Source organism: Callorhinus ursinus, unplaced genomic scaffold (assembly GCF_003265705.2).
Source record: "Callorhinus ursinus isolate GAN/ISIS: 27379988/994484 unplaced genomic scaffold, GSC_fseal_2.0 scaffold67, whole genome shotgun sequence".
Classification (NCBI taxonomy): Eukaryota; Metazoa; Chordata; class Mammalia; order Carnivora; family Otariidae; genus Callorhinus; species Callorhinus ursinus.
In genome coordinates, this window is record NW_027397129.1 from 880,887 (window position 1) to 899,625 (window position 18,739).

The window sequence follows — 18,739 nt, forward strand, 5'->3', positions numbered from 1 at the left end:
ATTGCCATTTGCAACAACATGGATGGAGCTAGAGTGTATTATGCTAAGTGAAATAAGTCAGTCAGAGAAAGACAAATACCATATAATTTCACTCATATGTGGAATTTAAGAAATGAAAGAGATGAACATAGGAGAAAAAAAGAGAGGCAAAACATAAAACAGACTCTTAACTATTAAGAACAAACTGGTTGCTGGAGGGGAGGTGGGTGGAGGGATGGGTTAAATGGTTGATGGGTATTAAGGACGGCACTGTGATGAGCACTTGGTGTTGTATGTAAGTGATGAATCACTAACTTCTACTCCTTTTTTTTCTTTTTTCTTTTTTTATTAAGTTCAATTAGCCAACATGTAATACATCATTAGTTTTTGATGTAGTGTTCAATGATTCATTAGTTGTGAATAACACACAGTGTTCATCACATCACGTGCCTTCCTTAATGCCCATCACCCATTTACCACATCCCTCCACCTCCCTCCCTTCTGAAACCCCCAATTTGTTTCCCAGAGTCCAAAGTCTCTCATGCTTTGTCCTCCTCTGATTTCTTCCCATTCAGGTTTCCCTCCCTTCCCCTATGGTACTCTGCCCTATTTCTTATATTCCACATATGAGTGAAAACATATGATAACTGTCCTTCTCTGCTTGACTTATTTCACTTAGCATAATCCCCTCCAGTTCCATCCATGTTGATGCAAATGGTGGGTATTCATCCTTTCTGATGGCTGAGTAATATTCCATTGTATATATGAACCACACCTTCTTTATCCATTCATCTGTTGAAGGACATCTCAGCTCCTTCCATAGTTTGGTTATTGTGGACATTACTGCTATGAACATTGGGGTGCTTGTGACCCTTCTTTTCACTACATCTGTATCTTGGGGTAAATACCCAGTAGTGCAATTGCTGGGTTGTAGAGAAGCTCTATTTTTAACGTCTTCAGGAACCTCCATACTGTTTTCCAGAGTGGCTGTAACAACTTGCATTCCCACCAGCAGTGTAAGAGAGTTCCCTTTCTCCACGTTTGCCAACATATATCATTCTCTGTCTTGTTCATTTTGACCATTCTATGGTGTAAGGTGGTATCTCATTGTGGTTTTGATTTGCACTTCCCTGATGGCAGTGATGTGGAGTATTTTTTCATGTGTCTGTTAGCCATTTGTGTGTCTTTTTTGGAAAAGTGTCTGTTCATGTCTTCTGCCCATTTTTTGATTGGATTATTTGATTTTTGGGTGTTGAGTTTGAGAAGTTCTTTATAGATATTAGATACCAGCACTTTATCTGTTATGTCATTTGCAAATATCTTCTCCAATTCGGTGGGTTGCCTCTTAATTTTGTTGACTGTTTCTTTTGTTGTGCAGAAGCTTTTTATCTTGATGAAGTCCCAAAAGTTCATTTTTGCTTTTGTTTCCCTTGCCTCTAGAGACATGTCTTGGAAGACGTTGCTGTGGCCAAGGTTGAAGAGGTTGTTTCCTGTGTTCTTCTCTAGGACTTTGATGGATTCCTGTCTCACAATTAGGTCTTTCATCCATTTTGAGTTTATCCTTGTATATGGTGTAAGAGAATGTTCCAGTTTCATTCTTCCACATGTGGCTGTCTAATTTTCCCAGCACCATTTATTGAAGAGACTGTCTTTTATCCTTTGGATATTGTTTCCTGATTTGTCGAAGATTAGTTGACCATAGATTTGAGGGTCCAAATCCCAGCTCTCTATTCTGTTCCATTGATCTATGTGTGCCAGTACCATGCTGTCTTGATGATCACAGCTTTGTAATATAGCTTGAAGTCAGTCACTGTGATGCTCCCATCTTTGGTTTTCTTTTTCAACAATCCCCAGGCAATTCGGGGTCTTTTCTGATTCCATACAAATTTTAGGATTATTTTTTCCAGCTCTGTGAAAAAAGCTGATGGTATTTTGATAGGGATTGCATTGAAAGTGTAGTTTGCTCTGAGTGGTATAGACATTTTCACAATGTTTATTCTTCCAATCCATTAGCATGGAATACTTTTCCATCTCTTTGTGTTTTCCTCATTTTTTTTTTCATAACAGTTCTGTAGTTTCTAGAGTAGAGATCCTTTGCCTCTTTGGTTAGGTTTATTCCTAGGTATCTTATGGTTTTTGGTGCAATTGTAAATGGGATTGATTCTTTAATTTAACTTTCTTCAGTCACACTGTTAATGTATAGAAATGCAACTGATTTCTGCGCATTGGTTTTGTATCCTGCCACGTTGCTAAATCGCTGAGATCTAACAATTTTGGGGATGGCATTTTTTGGGTTTTTCACATAAATTATCATGTCATCCTCAAAAAGAGAGAGTTTGACTTATTTGCCAATTTGAATGCCTTTTCTTTTTGTTGTCTGATTGCTGAGGTTAGGACTAACTTCTACTCCTAAAATTAATATTACATTATATGTTAACTCACTGGAATTTAAATAACTTGAAACAAACAAATAAACAAAAAAGCTCAGATTAAAAAAGTAGACTCTCCTGTGGAACAAAATGACAGTGGTATTACATTCATTGCTGAGGGATGGGAAAAATTGAAAGAGTGAGGGATAGGAATAAAAGCAGTAACATGGGAGTGGCATCATAATCCTGTTCCAGGTTGAATAAGCAGACTATAAGGAGGTATGGAGATAAAACCCAGTAGCATAACTGAAGTCCAATGTGGTTCTTGCATCATACAAAGGTTAAGAGATGAGAGGAAATAAAGATAAAGCAATGGTTCCTAATAGGTCGTCCTCGGACCAACAGCACTGGCACCAACGTTGTGTCTTATGTGTGAAAGAATATGAATATTTATTAATTCTTTCAAAGTCAAAGGTGATTCTAAAAGAACTTTTAAAAAATTCTCTTAGTCTATATCTTGTTTACTTTGGATACTTGTCAGTTTTTCCCCGCCCTGTGGTAAAATGCAAAGATTTCTTATTTTTATCATCATCATCATCATTGTCATCACTTTAAACTAGGGTACACACATCTGTAAAAAAATGTTTGAGTAAATATAAAGCTACAAAAAATCACTTGTGAGTAAGAGTGCAGCATAGTAAAAGTCTATGACCTTAAAAGTGTATTTTTTAAAGTAGCTGCAAGAATGGGGCCTGTATTAATAAATCGTTGCATAGGATATTCTACTCTCTATAAAGAAATATGTTCATAATCAAGGAAAATGAGCACATGACTAATAATAAATAAAAATAATAAATTTGAAAAAACCCACAAAACAATCAGAGGTTAGTGCTGGACAACATTGTTAAGTAGAAGAAGTTTCCCTCTAATCTTTTTTTTTTATAATCCTGTTTTCCCCTCCAGAAACCCAACTTACAACAGTAGATCCAGGTTATGAAACTTACCTTCTTGCCCCATCAATATAGATTTATCTTCTGTCCCATTTTGAAAAGCAAAATTCACTCAAGGTAAATTAATGTTTGATAATGACTTTAAATATTTCCTATAATTGATAGGGTTTGCATTTTGACATGAGCTTTCAGTGCTTCATCCTAAACAGATGATGTGAAAATTTCGAGACACCACAGCGACGTTAATATAGAAAATTATCAGGCATAAATGGAAAATAAATCTTTCCTCATGGAACTCAAATTATAAGAAGACTATTATCTATTCCATCTAAATGTGAGTCTGACCTTATATAAAACACCATTTGTCTATTTTTTTCCCATATACACTGTGGAAAGACAGGATTAAAAAGTTGACCTATGTTAATCTCTTCATATATCTATTCAATACCCTCTGATATAGATAATTCTGATTATTTTTTGATGATTGCTTGAAAACAACCCACCACACACACACACACACACACACACACACACACAAACACACAAACACATGTAGGCATATACCCATTTCTTCTTTGTTCAGGCAAATGATATATTATGCTGATCATACTGGTCATAATAAAAGACACATGGTGTCCCATGTGAAGAAAAAAAAGTGAAGTGCTTTTTAAGGATGATGGTATTTCTATGTAGCATCACAGTAAACTCATTTCCCAGTTTATTTTTTTTAAGATTTTATTTATTTATTTGAGAGAGAGAGAGTATGAACGGGGTGAGGGGTAGAGGGAGAGGGAGAAGCAGCCTCCCCACTGAGCAAGAAGCCAAATGCGGGACTTGATCCCAGAACCCTGGGATCGTGACCTGAGCCAAAGGCAGCAACTTAACTGACTGAGCCACCCAGGCACCCTCATTTAAATAGGGGAACCTACCAGGCTGAAAAAGAGATTGGCTTTGACCTGCAGGCATGGCTCAGAGTACAGATACAGGTACTGGCATATTAGCATCCTGTTCTCATGATTAAAAAAAAATACTTTCAGTTGTGCAAATGTTTTTCCACACTACAATTTCTGAATCAAAACATGTTTGAAGTAAGAACTTTGATTACCAATTATTTTAACTCTCACCTTCTTGAATCCAGATTGTGACTATATATTTGAATCCTTAGTTTGGCTATTTTATGTCTCTATTATCTTATCACCATTATAAACATAAGCTTGTTTTATAAAAAATGGTCTAATGACTTGTCAGGGCACCCTCTGTGTGGAGCACCCCAGCACTTTCCAGCGCATACCCACTTTGCTCCAGCTTTCACACCAGGAACCACCCTTCACAGAGTGCCCTGAGACTACCTAGCCCATGTATCTTCAGCTCCAGCTGACCTGCCGGAGTGTCCACTATGTGGAGCACCTGAGGTCACTAGGTTTATATCTGCTTCAGCTCCTGCCATTTCACCTGGGCCCTCCTGCATGGAGTACCCCAAAATGCCCTGACACACAACCACTTTGGCTTCAGCTGTCCTGCCAGAGCACCCACTGCACAGAGGACCCTGAGACCAAACCAACCTGTGACCGCTACAGTTCCAGGCACCCAGCCAAAGTCACTAGTCACATTTAGTCTATATAGGGGATGTTCCTGCATAAGGCCACTACTTCAAGACTGGAAGAGGGAGCTATTTTGGCTAATTCAAGAGGAAAAAAAGCACACAGAGAAAGTCAAAATGAAGGGACAGAGGGATATTCTTCAAATGAAAGAACAAGACAAAACTTCAGAGAAATAACTAAATGAAATGGAGATAGCCAATTTATTTGATAAAGAGTCCAAAGTAATGGTCATAAAGATGCTCACCAGACTTGGGAAAAGAGTGGATAAACACAGTGAAAACTTCAGCAAATAGATAGAAAAGATAAAACATAGGCAATCAGAGTTGAAGAATACAATAATTGAAATTTAAAAATATACTAGAGTGATTCAACAGCAGATTTGATGATGCAGAACAAATCACCAATCTGGAAGATAGGATACTGGAAAGTACCTATGCTGAACAAGAAAAATAAAAAAAAAATTTAAGAAATGAGGATAATTAAGGTATCTCTAGGGAAACAGAAGACATAATAACATACCAAATCTTTGGGATTCAACAAAAGCAGTTCTAAGAGGAAAGTTTATAGCAATAAAGGCCTACCACAAGAAGCAAGAAAAATCTCAGTCAAACCTCATACCTAAAGGAACTAGGAAAATAAGAAAAAAGAAATCCCAAAGTTAGTAGAAGGAAGGAAATAATAATGATCAGAGCATAAACAAATGAAATAGAGACTAAAAAAAATAGAAAAGACCAATGAAACCAAGAACTAGTTCATGAAAAGATCAACAAAATTGATGAAACTTTAGCAGACTCATCAAAAAACAAGAGAGAGACCTCCATTAAATAAAATTAGAAATGAAAGAAGTAACAACTGATACCAGGGAAATACAAAGAATTATAAAAGACTAGTATGAAAAATTATATGCCAACAAATTAGACAACCTAGAAAAAAATGGATAAATTCCTAGAAACATACAAGACTGAATCAGGAAGAAATAGAAAATTTAAACATTGATTATTAGTAATGAAATTGAATTGGTGAGGGAGGAGATAAGATGGCAGAGGAGTAGGGGATCCTAATTTCATCTGGTCCCTGGAAATCAGCTAGTTATCAAATCATTCTGAACACCTGCGAAATTAACCAGAGATCTGAGAAAAGAATTGCTGCAATTCTACAAATAGAAAATCGACCACTTTTCGCAAGAGAGGAGGTGAGGAGACATGAATCCAGGGTGATATATCAGAAGATAAAACACGCGGGGAGGGAGCATGCTTAATGAGTCTATCAGAAAGTATTACAAGCTGCGGAGTGCAAAATAAGAACTTTTGGAAGTCTGCTTCAGTGAGAGACATCACTGCCTGAAAGGTGCTCAGGTGGCAAAGTGGGGTGAAATCCCAGGTGTGACAGTGCGGTCTCAGGATCCCCAGGGTCACAAAAAGAATGGGGGTGCCTGAGTGTGGCAGAGTTTCCAAGCATCTAAGCAGGGAAGTTGGCTTCAAACAGTGTATCTAGGTGCTGGCTTTCTGCTCAGTGTTGCCATAAACCACAAACCTCTGCAAGGCTGAGCAACCACTCTCCGAGCAGGGGTCCAGCAAAAAGCAGAAGCACGGTGAATCTCCCCACTCCCCAGGAAGAATGACATGGATCAGCACCATAGGAGTCCATAAAGTTTGGTGACTCAAAACAGGATCACATTCTTGAGATAAAAATGCTTGGTAACAGGCTGGATGAACAGAGTGTGAATAGAAACCAGGGAGAAAATAGTGATTGTTTTTCTGTGAGAGCTCACTGAAGAGTGGGGGGGGGGGTTACAAGCATTCAACTGCAGGGCGAGAGAGATGGGGTGTCACCATTTTTAACCCCCCCCATTGGTGTTGAAAGCCCTCAGGGAGCAAAACAGTGCCACACAGTGCAATATGAAGCCACTTACATTAAACCCAGCCCCCTGGGGGAAAAAATCCCACCTGGGCAAAGACACCTGAGAATCAGTGCAACAGGTCCCTTCCCCAGAAGACCAGCAGGAACATCCAGCCAATACAATGTTTACCAATCATAGAGAACTACCATATTCAGTGCTTGGGGAAAACAGTATATAGCATTCGTGTTGTTTTCTTTTTTTATTATTATTATTTTTACTCTTTCAGTTTTTTTTCTTTTTGATCTATTTTCTTATTTTATTAATTATTTTTTTAAAGATTTTATTTATTTATTTGAGAGAGAGAATGAGATAGAGAGAGAGAGCATGAGAGGGGGGAGGGTCAGAGGGAGAAGCAGACTCCCTGCTGAGCAGGGAGCCTGATGTGGGACTCGACCCCAGGACTCCAGGATCATGACCTGAGCCGAAGGCAGTTGCTTAACCAACTGAGCCACCCAGGCACCCCTATTTTATTAATTCTTATTTTAAGCCTTTTTTCATTATTATTTTTACATTTACATTATATGTATATAAAATAAAATCAGAAATGAAAGAAGTAACAACTGATACCAGAGAAATATATATATATATATATAATATATATAATTTCATTTTTTGTTTACTTGTATTCATTTTTATTTTTGTGTATTTATTATATATATGCATATATAAGAGAAAATTATGAACAATTATACGCCAACAAATTAAAGAATCTGGAAGAAATGGATGCATTCCTCGAAACATATAAACTACCAAAGCTGAGACAGGAGGAAATAGAAAACCTGAAGAGATCAATAACCAGGAAAGAAATTGAATCAGTAGTCAAAAATCTCCCAACAAGCAAAAGTCCAGGACAAGATGGCCTCCCAACAGAATTCTACCAAATATTTAAAGAAGAATTAATACCTATTCTTCTGAAGCTGTTTCAAAAAATAGAAGGAAAAATTCCAAACTCATTCTATGAGGCCAGCATTACCTTCATCCCAAAACCAGACAAACACCTTGCTAAAAAGGAGAATTATAAACCAATATTCCTGATGAACATGGATGCAAAAATTCTCAACAAGATATTGGCTAAGTGGACCCAACAGTACATTAAAAGGATTATTCACCAAAATAAAGTGGGATTTATTCCTGGGCTGCAAGGTTGGTTCAACATCCACAAATCAATCAATGTGATACACCACATTAATAAAAGAAAGGGGAAGAATCATATGATCCTTTCAACAGATGCAGAAAAAGCATTTGACAAAATACAGCAAACTTTCCTGATTAAAACTCTCTGCAGTGTAGGGATAGAGGAAACATGACTCAATATCATAAAAGCCATATACAAAAAACCCACAGTGAATATCATCCCCAATGGGGAAAAACTGAGAGATTTTCCCCTAAGGTCAGGAACATGTGAGGCACTATTGTTCAACATAGTACTGGAAGTCTTATTCTCAGCAATCAGACAACAAAAAGAAATAAAAGGCAGCCAGATTGGCAAAGATGAAGTCACACTTTCACTCTTCACAGATGACATGATACTCTAAGTTGAAAATCCAGAAGACTCCACTCAAAAATTGCTAGAACTCATACAGGAATTCAGCAACGTCGCAGGATATAAAATCAACACACAGGAGTTTGTTTCATTTCTATATACTAACGAGACAGAAGAAAGATAAATTAAGGAGTCTATCCCATTTACAATTTCACCAAAACCCATAAGATACCTAGGAATAAACCTAACCATAAGGTAAAAAATCTGTATTCTAAAAACTATAGAACTCTTATGGAAGAAATTGAAGAAGACACAAATGGAAGAATATTCCATGCTCATGGATTGGAAGAGCCAATGATAAAATGTTTATGCTACCCAAAGCAATCTACATTTTCAGTGCAATCCCTATCAAAATACCATCAACATTTTTTATAGAGCTACAACAAATAATTCCAAAATTTGTTTAGAACCAGAAAAGGGCCCAAATAGTCAAAGGAATGTTGAAAAAAGCTGATGGCACCCCAATTCTGGACTTCAAGCTGTTTTAGGAAGCTGTAATCATCAAAACAGTATGTTACTGGAACAAAAACAGACACATAGATCAATGGAACAGAATAGAGAACCCAGAAATGGACCCTCAACCCCATGGTCAACTAATCTTGGACAAAGCAGGAAACAATATCCAATGGGGGGGAAAAAACAGTCTCTTCAACAAATGGTGTTGGGAAAATTGGACAGCCATATGCAGAAGAATGAAACTTGACCATTTTCTTAAGCCATACACAAAAATAAAGTCCAGAGGGATGAAAAACCTAAATGTGAGACAGAAATCCATCAAAATATTAAGGGTTTACCAGGCAGCAACCTCTTTGACCTATGCAACAGAAACTTCTTGCCAGACACATATTCAAAGGCAAGGGAAACAAAACCAAAAATGAACTATTGGGACTTCATCAAGATAAAAAGCTTTTACACAGCAAAGGTAACAGTTGACAAAACTAAAAGACAACTTACAGAATGGGAAAAGATATTTGCAATGTCTTATCAGATAAAGGGCTAACATCCAAAATCTATAAAGAACTCATCAAACTCAACATCCAAAAAGAAAATAATCCAGTAAAGAAATGGGCAGAAGACATGAACGGCATTTCTCCAAAGAAGACATACAAATGGCTAACAGACACATGAAAAAAGTATTCAACATCACTCATTATCATGGAAATACAAATCAAAACCCCAATGAGATACCACTTCACACCAGTCAGAATAACTAAAATTAACTCAGGAAACAACAGATGTTGGTGAGGATGTGGAGAACGGGGAACTCTCTTACACTGTTGGTGGAAATGCAAACTGAAGAAGCCACTCTGGAAACAGTATGGGGGTTGCTCAAAAAAGATAAAAATAAAGCTACCTTATGACCCAGCAAGTACACTAGGTATTTATCCAAAGGATACAAACATAGTGGTCTGAAGGGGGCACCTGCACCCCAATGTTTATAGCAGCACTGTCCACAGTATGTGTGTGTGTGTGTGTGTGTGTGTGTATTATTATTCAGCCATCAGAGAAATGAAATCTTGCCATTTGCAATGATGTGGATTAAGCTAGAGGGTATTATGCTAAGCAAAATAAGTCAATCAGCTAAAGACAATTATCATTTGATTTCACACATATGTGGAATTTAAGAAGCAGAACAGATGAACAGAGGGAAAAGGAGGGAAGAATAAAATAAGATGAAATCAGAGAGAGAGAGAGACAAGCCATAAGAGACTCTTAAGTATAGGAAACAAAGAGAGGATTGCTGGAGGTTAGGTGGTTGTGGGATGGGGTAACTGGGTGATGGGCATTAAGTGGGGCATGTGATTTAAGGAGCATGGGGTGTTATATGCAACTGATGAATCAATAAACTACCTCTGAAACTAATAATACCCTATATGTTAATTAGTTGATTTTAAATAAAACAAAAAAAATAAATTGAATTGGTAATCAAAAAACACCCAACAAACAAAAGTCCCAGATTAGATGGTATCATAGGTGAATTCTATCAAATATTTAAAGAATAGGGGCACCTGGGTGGCTCAGTCATTAAGCGTCTGCCTTCGGCTTAGGTCATAATCCCAGGGTACTGGGATCAAGCCCCGCATTGGGCTCCCTGCTCGGCGGGAAGCCTGCTCCTCCCTCTCCCACTCTCCCTGCTTGTGTTCCCTCTCTCGCTGTGTCTCTGTCTGTCAAATAAATTTTAAAAAAATTTTTAAAGAGTTAATACTTCTCAAACTATTCCAACAAAGTAGAAAAGGAAAGAAAATTTCCAAATTCATTCTATGAGGAAAGCACTACCCTGATGTCAAAACCAAACACACTACAGAAATTAAATTACAGGCCAAAATCCCAAAAACAAACTCATATATACAGAGAACAAAATGCCAGGGGGTGGGCAAAATAGGTGAAGGGAATGAAGAAATACTAACTTCCAGTTATAAAATAAATATGTCACATGGATATACAGTACAGTATAGAAACTAAGGTCAATAATATTGTAATAAGGGACAGCTAAGATGATGATATCCAGGCACATCTAGTTCCTCAAACACAACTAGATAACTATTGAACCATTCTGAATACCCAAGAAATTGAGCTGAGGACTGACAGAACAATCTCCACAACTAGAGGGCAAAAGGAGGCCACATTGAGGAAAGTAAGAAGTGGGGAGGCATGATTTGGGATAGAAATAGATCATGGGGGCTGTGAAGGGGAGGGAGTCCTGACTGCAGAGAAATGCAAGAGAGCAAGGATCACACAAGGGGACAAACAAGGAGAACATGTTCTTAAAGCCATTGGCTGGGAAAATCAGAGGGGCTGATTTTCGTGAGTTTTTGCAACCAGTGGGGATTAAAGAGTGGAATTTTAAAGGTCTGAGGGTTTGGTTGGGATAGACCCTTGAGGACGCTGCCCTACTCCTGGAGAAAAGGCAGGAAAACAACCTGGGGGAAGAGGGCAGCATCTGATAAACACCTGGGCAACACAGGGTTGAAATTTTTCCCTCTTCTCAGAGCATGTGCATGAAAGGTTGCATTCACAGAGATACCTCTTCATGAACAAAAGAGCAGGTGGTGCCAATTACTTACCCCAACCCTCAGCATAGGTGCAGAGCCCCCTGCAAAAGGCGGTTCAGCCCCCACACTGGCTGCCTTGCATGCTTGTTTCAAGTGCCATGACTCTGCACTCTGGTATGACAGCCCTTCTCATTCAAACATGCATCGGTACTAGTATGGCAAGAACCTCCCCCAGAAGACCAGCACAGGCCCACAACCACACCACATCCCTAAAGCCTAAAGTTTTAAAAATCAGCATGCTTGGCTAGGATAGATCCCTGAAGGTGCTACCCTATTCCTGGAGAGAAGGCAGGCAAACAACCCAGAGGCAGAGAGCTTGAAAACGGTGATCTGAAAAATTCCTGAGACCCTCAGTGGGAGGATTATTTGCTTTTCAGGAAGTGTGTCCCTGATAGAAGCAAGCTCAGAGATCCCTCTCCAGGGACAAAGGAGCTGGCTAGTGCCATTTCCCTCCCCTGTCCGTTAGCATAAACACAGAACCACCTCCAGGAAACAGCACAGGGCCAATACTGGCTACCTAACCTACTTACACCAAGTTCCACCTGACTGAAATCTACCAGTACTGCCCTTCTCTGTCAAGGGTGCCTCATTCCCAGCACAGCAGCCCCTTCCCCAGAAGACCAGCAGAAAACCCTGCCCACATCACATCTCCCAAACAGAGATTTCTGCAAGGCTTCAGTTCTAGTGAAGTAGCATCAGGTCTCATTTAACAAGCAGACCAGAGTACAACTAGTTAAAACTTGCAACACTCTGTCCAAGGACCCAACACTGCCCACTGCAGGCAAAGAGAGCCTCAGCAATTGACTGGCCTGAATGATAGAGAAGCCAAAACACAGCAGCAAAGTACATGCAGCACACACAAAAGACACTCTGAAGGGCCAGACCCTGAGCACTATATGACCTCTTTTTCACAAAGCCATTATTCTCAGGAGCAGGAAGCATTACAGATTTTTCTAACACACAGAAGACAGAGATTTAGACAAAATGCCAAGATTGAGGAATTCATCCCAAATGAAACAAGGTCACAGCCAGAGATCAAGGTGAAAAAGATACAAAATAATAAGCCTAATAGAGAATTTAAAGCAACAATGCTAAGGTTACTTCACTGGACTTCAGAGAAGAATGGAAGACTTCAGTGAAGTCCTTACTGCAGAGATAAAACAGTTAACAGTCATTCAGAAGTGAAAAATACAGACTGGATGCAAGGAACATGAAGATGGAAGAAGCAGAGAAATGAACAAGTTATATAAAAGACAAAATAATGGAAAATATTGAAGCTGATCAAAAGAGAGAAAAAATTATGGATCAGAATGGATGTAGGGAACTCAGTGACCCTATCAAACTTAACAACATTCATATAAGAGTCCCAGAAGAAGAGAGAGAAAACAGGGCAGGAAATTTATTTGAGGAAATCATAGCTGAAAACTTGCCTACCTGGGGAAGGAAACAGACATCCAAATCGAGGAAGCACAAAATCCTATCAAAATAAACAAAACCAGGTCAACACCAAGACATATTGTAATTAAATTTGTGAAATATATCAATAAAGAAAAAAACTCTAAATGCAGCAAAAGAAGTCACTAAATTACAAGGGAAGACCCATAAGGCTAGCTGCAGATCTTTCAACAGACATATGACAAGTCAGAAAGGAATAGCATGATATATTCAAGGTGCTGAATGGGGAAATTCTGCAGCCAAGAATACTCTATCCAGCAAAGCTGTCATTCAGGATAGAAGGAGGGATAAGGAGTTTCCCAGACAAACAAAAACCAAAGGAGATTGTGACCACTAAACCAGCCCAGCAAGACATGTTCAAGGGGACTCTTTGAGTGGAATGGAGAAACCAAAAGTTACAAAGACTAGAAAGGAACAGGAAAAAATCTCCAAAAACAGGACAAAAGAAGTAATAAAATGTCACTAAATACATAACTATAAATAATTTATCAGAATGTAAATGAAACAAACACTCCAGTCAAAGAAATATGGTGTCACAATAGATAAAAAAAAAGAGAAACCCACCTATGTACTGCCTACAAAAGATTCACTTTATACTTAAAGGTGCCTTCAGAATGAAAGTGAGGGAATGGAGAAATATTCATCATGCAAATGGACGTCAAAAGAAAGACAGAGGATGCACACCTGTATCAGACAAACTATATTTTAAACCAAAGACTATAACAAGAGATGAAGAAAGGCAAAATATCATAATAAGAGGAACAATCAAACAAGAAGATCTAACAATGGTAATTATTTATACCCCCAAACATGGAACACCCAAATATAAAAACAATAACAAACATAAAGGAACTCATTCACAATAATAAAATAATAGTAGGAGACTTTATCACCCCACTTACATCAACGGGCAGATTATCATAGCAGAAAATCTGTAACAAAACAATGGTTTGAGTGACACACTGAACCGGATGAACTTAACAGATATATTCAGAACATACCATCCTAAAACAATAGAATACACATTCTTTCCAAGGGCACATAGGACATTTTCCAGAAAAGATCACATACTGGATCACAAATCAAGCTTTAACAAGTACAAAATATCGAGGTCATACCATGCGTATTTCCTGACCACAACACTATGAAACTTGAAGTCAACCACAAGAAAAAGATATAGAAACACCACAATTACATGGAGGTTAAAGAACATGCTATTAAACAATGAATGGGTCAACCAGGAATTCAAAGAAGAAATTATAAATAATACATGGAAACAAATTAAAATGAAAAGATGATAGACTAAAACGTTTGGGATGCAGCAAAAGCAGTCATAAAAGATAAGTATATAGCAATGCAGCCCTATCTTAGGAAGCAAGAAAAATCTCAAAGAACCTAACTTGCACTTAAAGGAGCTAAGAAAAGAACAACAAAGGAAGCCCAAAGCCAGCAGAAAGGAAATGATACAGACGAGAGCAGAAATAAATGCTATGAAAACTAATATATAGCAATAGAAAAGATCAATGAAACTAGAAGTTGGTTCATTGAAAAATTTAATAAAATTGATAAACCCAGGGGAACCTGGGTGGCTCAATCAGTTAAGAGTCTGCCTTCAGCTCAGGTCATGATCCCAGGGCCCTGGGATCAAGTCCCACATCAGGCTCCCTGCTTAGTGGAGAACCTACTTCTCCTTCTCCCTCTCCCTCTGCTGCTCCCCCTGTTTTTGTTCTCTCTCTCAAATAAATAAAATCTTTTTTAAAAATTGATAAGCCTCTAGCCAGAATTATCAAAATGAAAATAGAAAGGACCCAAGTAAATAAAAATCACATTGAAAGAGGAGAAATAACCAACATCACAGAAACACAGATAATTATAAAAGAACATTATGAAAAATTATATGCCAACAAATTGGGCAATCTGGAAGATATTAATAAATTTCTAGAAAAGTATAAACTACCAAAACTGAACAAGAAGAAATAGAAGACTTGAACAGATAAACAATAACCATCAAAGAAATTGAATCAGTAATCAAAATTCTCCTAAGAAACAGAAGTTCAAGGCCAGATGGCTTCACACGTGAATTCTACCAAACTTTTGAATAAGAGTGAAGATCTATTCTTCTCAAACTATTTCAAAAAAAGGAAATGGAAGAAAAACTTCCAAAGTCATTCCATTAGGCCAGCATTACCCTGATACCAAAACCAGATGAAGACTCTACTAAAGGAGAGAATTACAGTGGCATCTGCCTGCCTAAGTCAGTGGAGTGCATGACTCTTGATCTCACGGTAGTGTATTTGAACCCCATGTTGAGTGTAGAGATTAAATAAAACTAAAATTGTTAAAAGAGAGAGAGAGAGAGAACTACAGGCCAATATCCCTGATGAACATGGATGCAAAACTTCTCAACAAAATACTAACAAATAGAATCCAATAGTATATTAAAAGAATCATTCACCATAATCAGGTGGGATATATCCCTGAGGTGTAAGGGTGCCTCAATATTCACAAATAAATCATTGTGATTCACCACATTAATAAAAGAAAGGATAAAAACCACATGGTCCTGAGACGGAAAAGATGGTGGAGGAGTAGGGGACTCTATTTCAACTGGTCCCCCAAATTTAGCTGGATATCTACCAAACCATTCTGAACACCCACAAAACCAGCCTGAAATGTAAGAATATATATTTGGATCTCTACAAACAGACAGTCTCAAGGTATGAAGCAGGGAGCCATGATTCTGCATGCAGATATTGGAAAATAAACAGAAGGGGGAGGGAGCCGCCATAAGCTGGCACAAAGAAAATGATATAACACCAGAGCACAAAAGAGTCCTGCGATGGGGACTAGGCACAGACTCACAGACCAGTAGCAATGGGGAAATGACTTTAGTGCAGCCCCCAGACAGGATCCAGGAGCTACAGGTGTGCATGCATGAACTGGGGTCAGCTTGTGGTTTTAGAAGCACAAAGGGCAAAGAAATATCCGGCCCTGTGTGTCCACCACTGGGAGCGTTGCTGTGGGGCACACAACTGGGGAGGCTGTGGTGTTTAGCAACACAGACAGAAACAGAGACAGTGTGGTCTGGAGAGCTCAGTGAAGAGCAGACTGTGATTTCTCTGTTCTGAGAAAGAGGTTTGGATGTGGTCACTTCAGCTCTGACTCTCAGAAGAGATGTGGAAAGCCACCAGGGAAAGCTGCCAGAGGAAAAAAGCCCCCAAAAAACAGTTTTCACTGAACCCACCCTCCCCTGACAGGGGGCAAGGCAACTCTGCCCAAGCAGGGTTGCTGAGTAGCAGCATGGTAGGTTCCTCCCCCAGAAGACAGGCTGGAAGAAAAAGAGGACAATAACCCTAGGGTCCCTATAAAACAGGTGCATCTTGCTTGGGTTGTGGTTAGTGCTTTGGACTTGTAAATTCCCTCAACAAACCCCCAACAGAATGACTAAGAGGAGGAATCCCCAATAAAGAAAAGAATCAGAGAATGTGGCCTCTGTCACAGACCTAATGGATATGGATATAACCAAGAGGTCAGAAATAGACTTCAGAGTAACAATTATGAAGTCGATATTTAGCTTCAGAAAAATATTAATGACAATATAGAATCTCTAAGGGCAGAAATGAGATCTAATCAGGCCAAACTTAAAAATGCTATGAATGAAATTCACTGATATGAGGAATTCTTAATCTCAGGAAACAAACTGCGGGTTGCTGAAGTGGTGGGGGGGTGGGAGGGATGGGATGGCTGGGTGATAGACACTGGAGAGGGTATGAGCTATGGTGAGTGCTGTGAACTGTGTAAGACTGTTGAATCACAGACCTGTACCTCTGAAACAAATAATACATCATATGTTAAAAAAAATACATTATATGTTAAAAAGAAGAAGAAGAAGAAGAGGAGGAAGAAGAAGAAGAAGATAGCAGGAAGGGAGAAATGAAGGGGGAAATCGGAGGGGGAGACGAACCATGAAAGACTATGGACTCTGAGAAACAAACTGAGGGTTCTAGAGGGGAGGAGGGTTGGGGGATGGGTTAGCCTGGTGATGGGTATTAAAGAGGGTACATACTGCATGGAGCACTGGGTGTTATATGCAAACAATGAATCATGGAACACTACATCAAAAACTAATGATGTAATGTATGGTGATTAACATAACATAATAAAAAATAAAAAAAAGAAAATATCAAAAAAATGCAGTATAAACTGGATACTCTGACTGTCAGGGTAAATGGGACAGAAGAACGAACTAGTGAGCTAAAAGATAAGATGATAGAAAAGAAGGAAACTGAGGAGGACTGGGAAAAACAGATTAAAGCCTGAGAGATCAGACTAAGAGAATTTAATGAAGCCATGAAACATTCCATTGTCAGAATTATTGGAATTCCTGAGAGGGTGGAGAAAAAGAGAGGTCTAGAGGATATATTTGAGCAAATCATAGCTGAGAAGTTCCTTAATCTGGGGAAGGAAACAAGCATTTGTGTCCAAGACGCAGAGAGGACCCCTCTCAAGATCAATTAGAACAGACCAAAGCCCCAACATATTATAGTACAATTCACAAATCTTAGATCCAAGGAAACAATCTTGAAAGCAGCTAGGTGGAAGAGATTTCTTACATACAGAGGGAGAAACATCAGAATAACATCAGACCTGTCTGCAGAGACCTGGCAAGACAGAATAGGCTGGCAAGACATTGTCAGGGTACTGAATGAGAAGAACATGTATCCGAGGATACTTTATCCAGCAAGGCTATCATTCAGAATGGATGGAGAGACAAGGAGCTTCCAAGACCAGCAGAAACTGAAAGAATATGTGACCACCAAGCCGGTCGTGCAATAAATATTAGGGGGGATTCTATAAAAGAAGATAGACCCCAAGAGTAATATAGACCATGAATTTACAGAGACAATCTGTAGAAAGAAGGACTTCACAGGCAACATGATGGCACTAAAATCATATCTTTCAATAATCACTCTCAACGTGAATGGCCTAAATGTTCCCATGAAACGTCACAGGGTTGTAGATTGGATAAAAAAACATGACTCATCCATATGCTGTCTACAAGAGAATAATTTTGAACCTAAAGATACATCCAGACTGAAAGTGAGGGGATGGAGAACAATTTTTCATGCCAATGGAACTCAAAAGATAGCTGGGGTAGCAATTCCCATATCAGACAAATTAAATTTTAAGCTAAAGATTGTAGTAATAGATATAGAAAGACACTATATCACTCTGAAAGTGTCTATCCAACAAAAAGCTCTAACAATTGTAAATATCTATGGCCCCAACATGGGAGCAGCCAACTACATAAGCCAGCTGTTAACCAAAATAAACATGTTGATAATACTATGTTAATAGTAGATTTCAACACTCCACTCTCAGCAATAGACAAATCATCTAAGCAGAGGATCAACAAGGAAACAAGTGCTTTAAATGACACACTGGACCAGATGGACTTCCTAGATATATACAGAACATTCCACCGTAAAACAACAGAATACTCATTCTTCTCAAGCACACATGGAACTTTCTCAAGAATAGACCACATACTGGGTCACAAATCAGGTCTCAACTGATACCAAAAGATTGAGACTATTTCCTGCATATTCTCAGACCAAAACGTTTTGAAACTGGAACTCAATCATAAGAAAAAAATTTAGAAGGAATTCAAACACTTGGAAGCTAAAGACCATCCTGCTTAAGAATGTTTGGGTCAACCAGGAAACTAAAGAAGAAATTAAACAATTCATGGAAACCAATGACAATGAAAATATCAAAACCTATGGGATACTGCAAAGGTGATCCTAAGGGAGAAATACATAGCCATCCAAGCCTCACTCAAAAAAATAGAAAAATTCTGAATACACAAACTAAATATACACCTTAAAG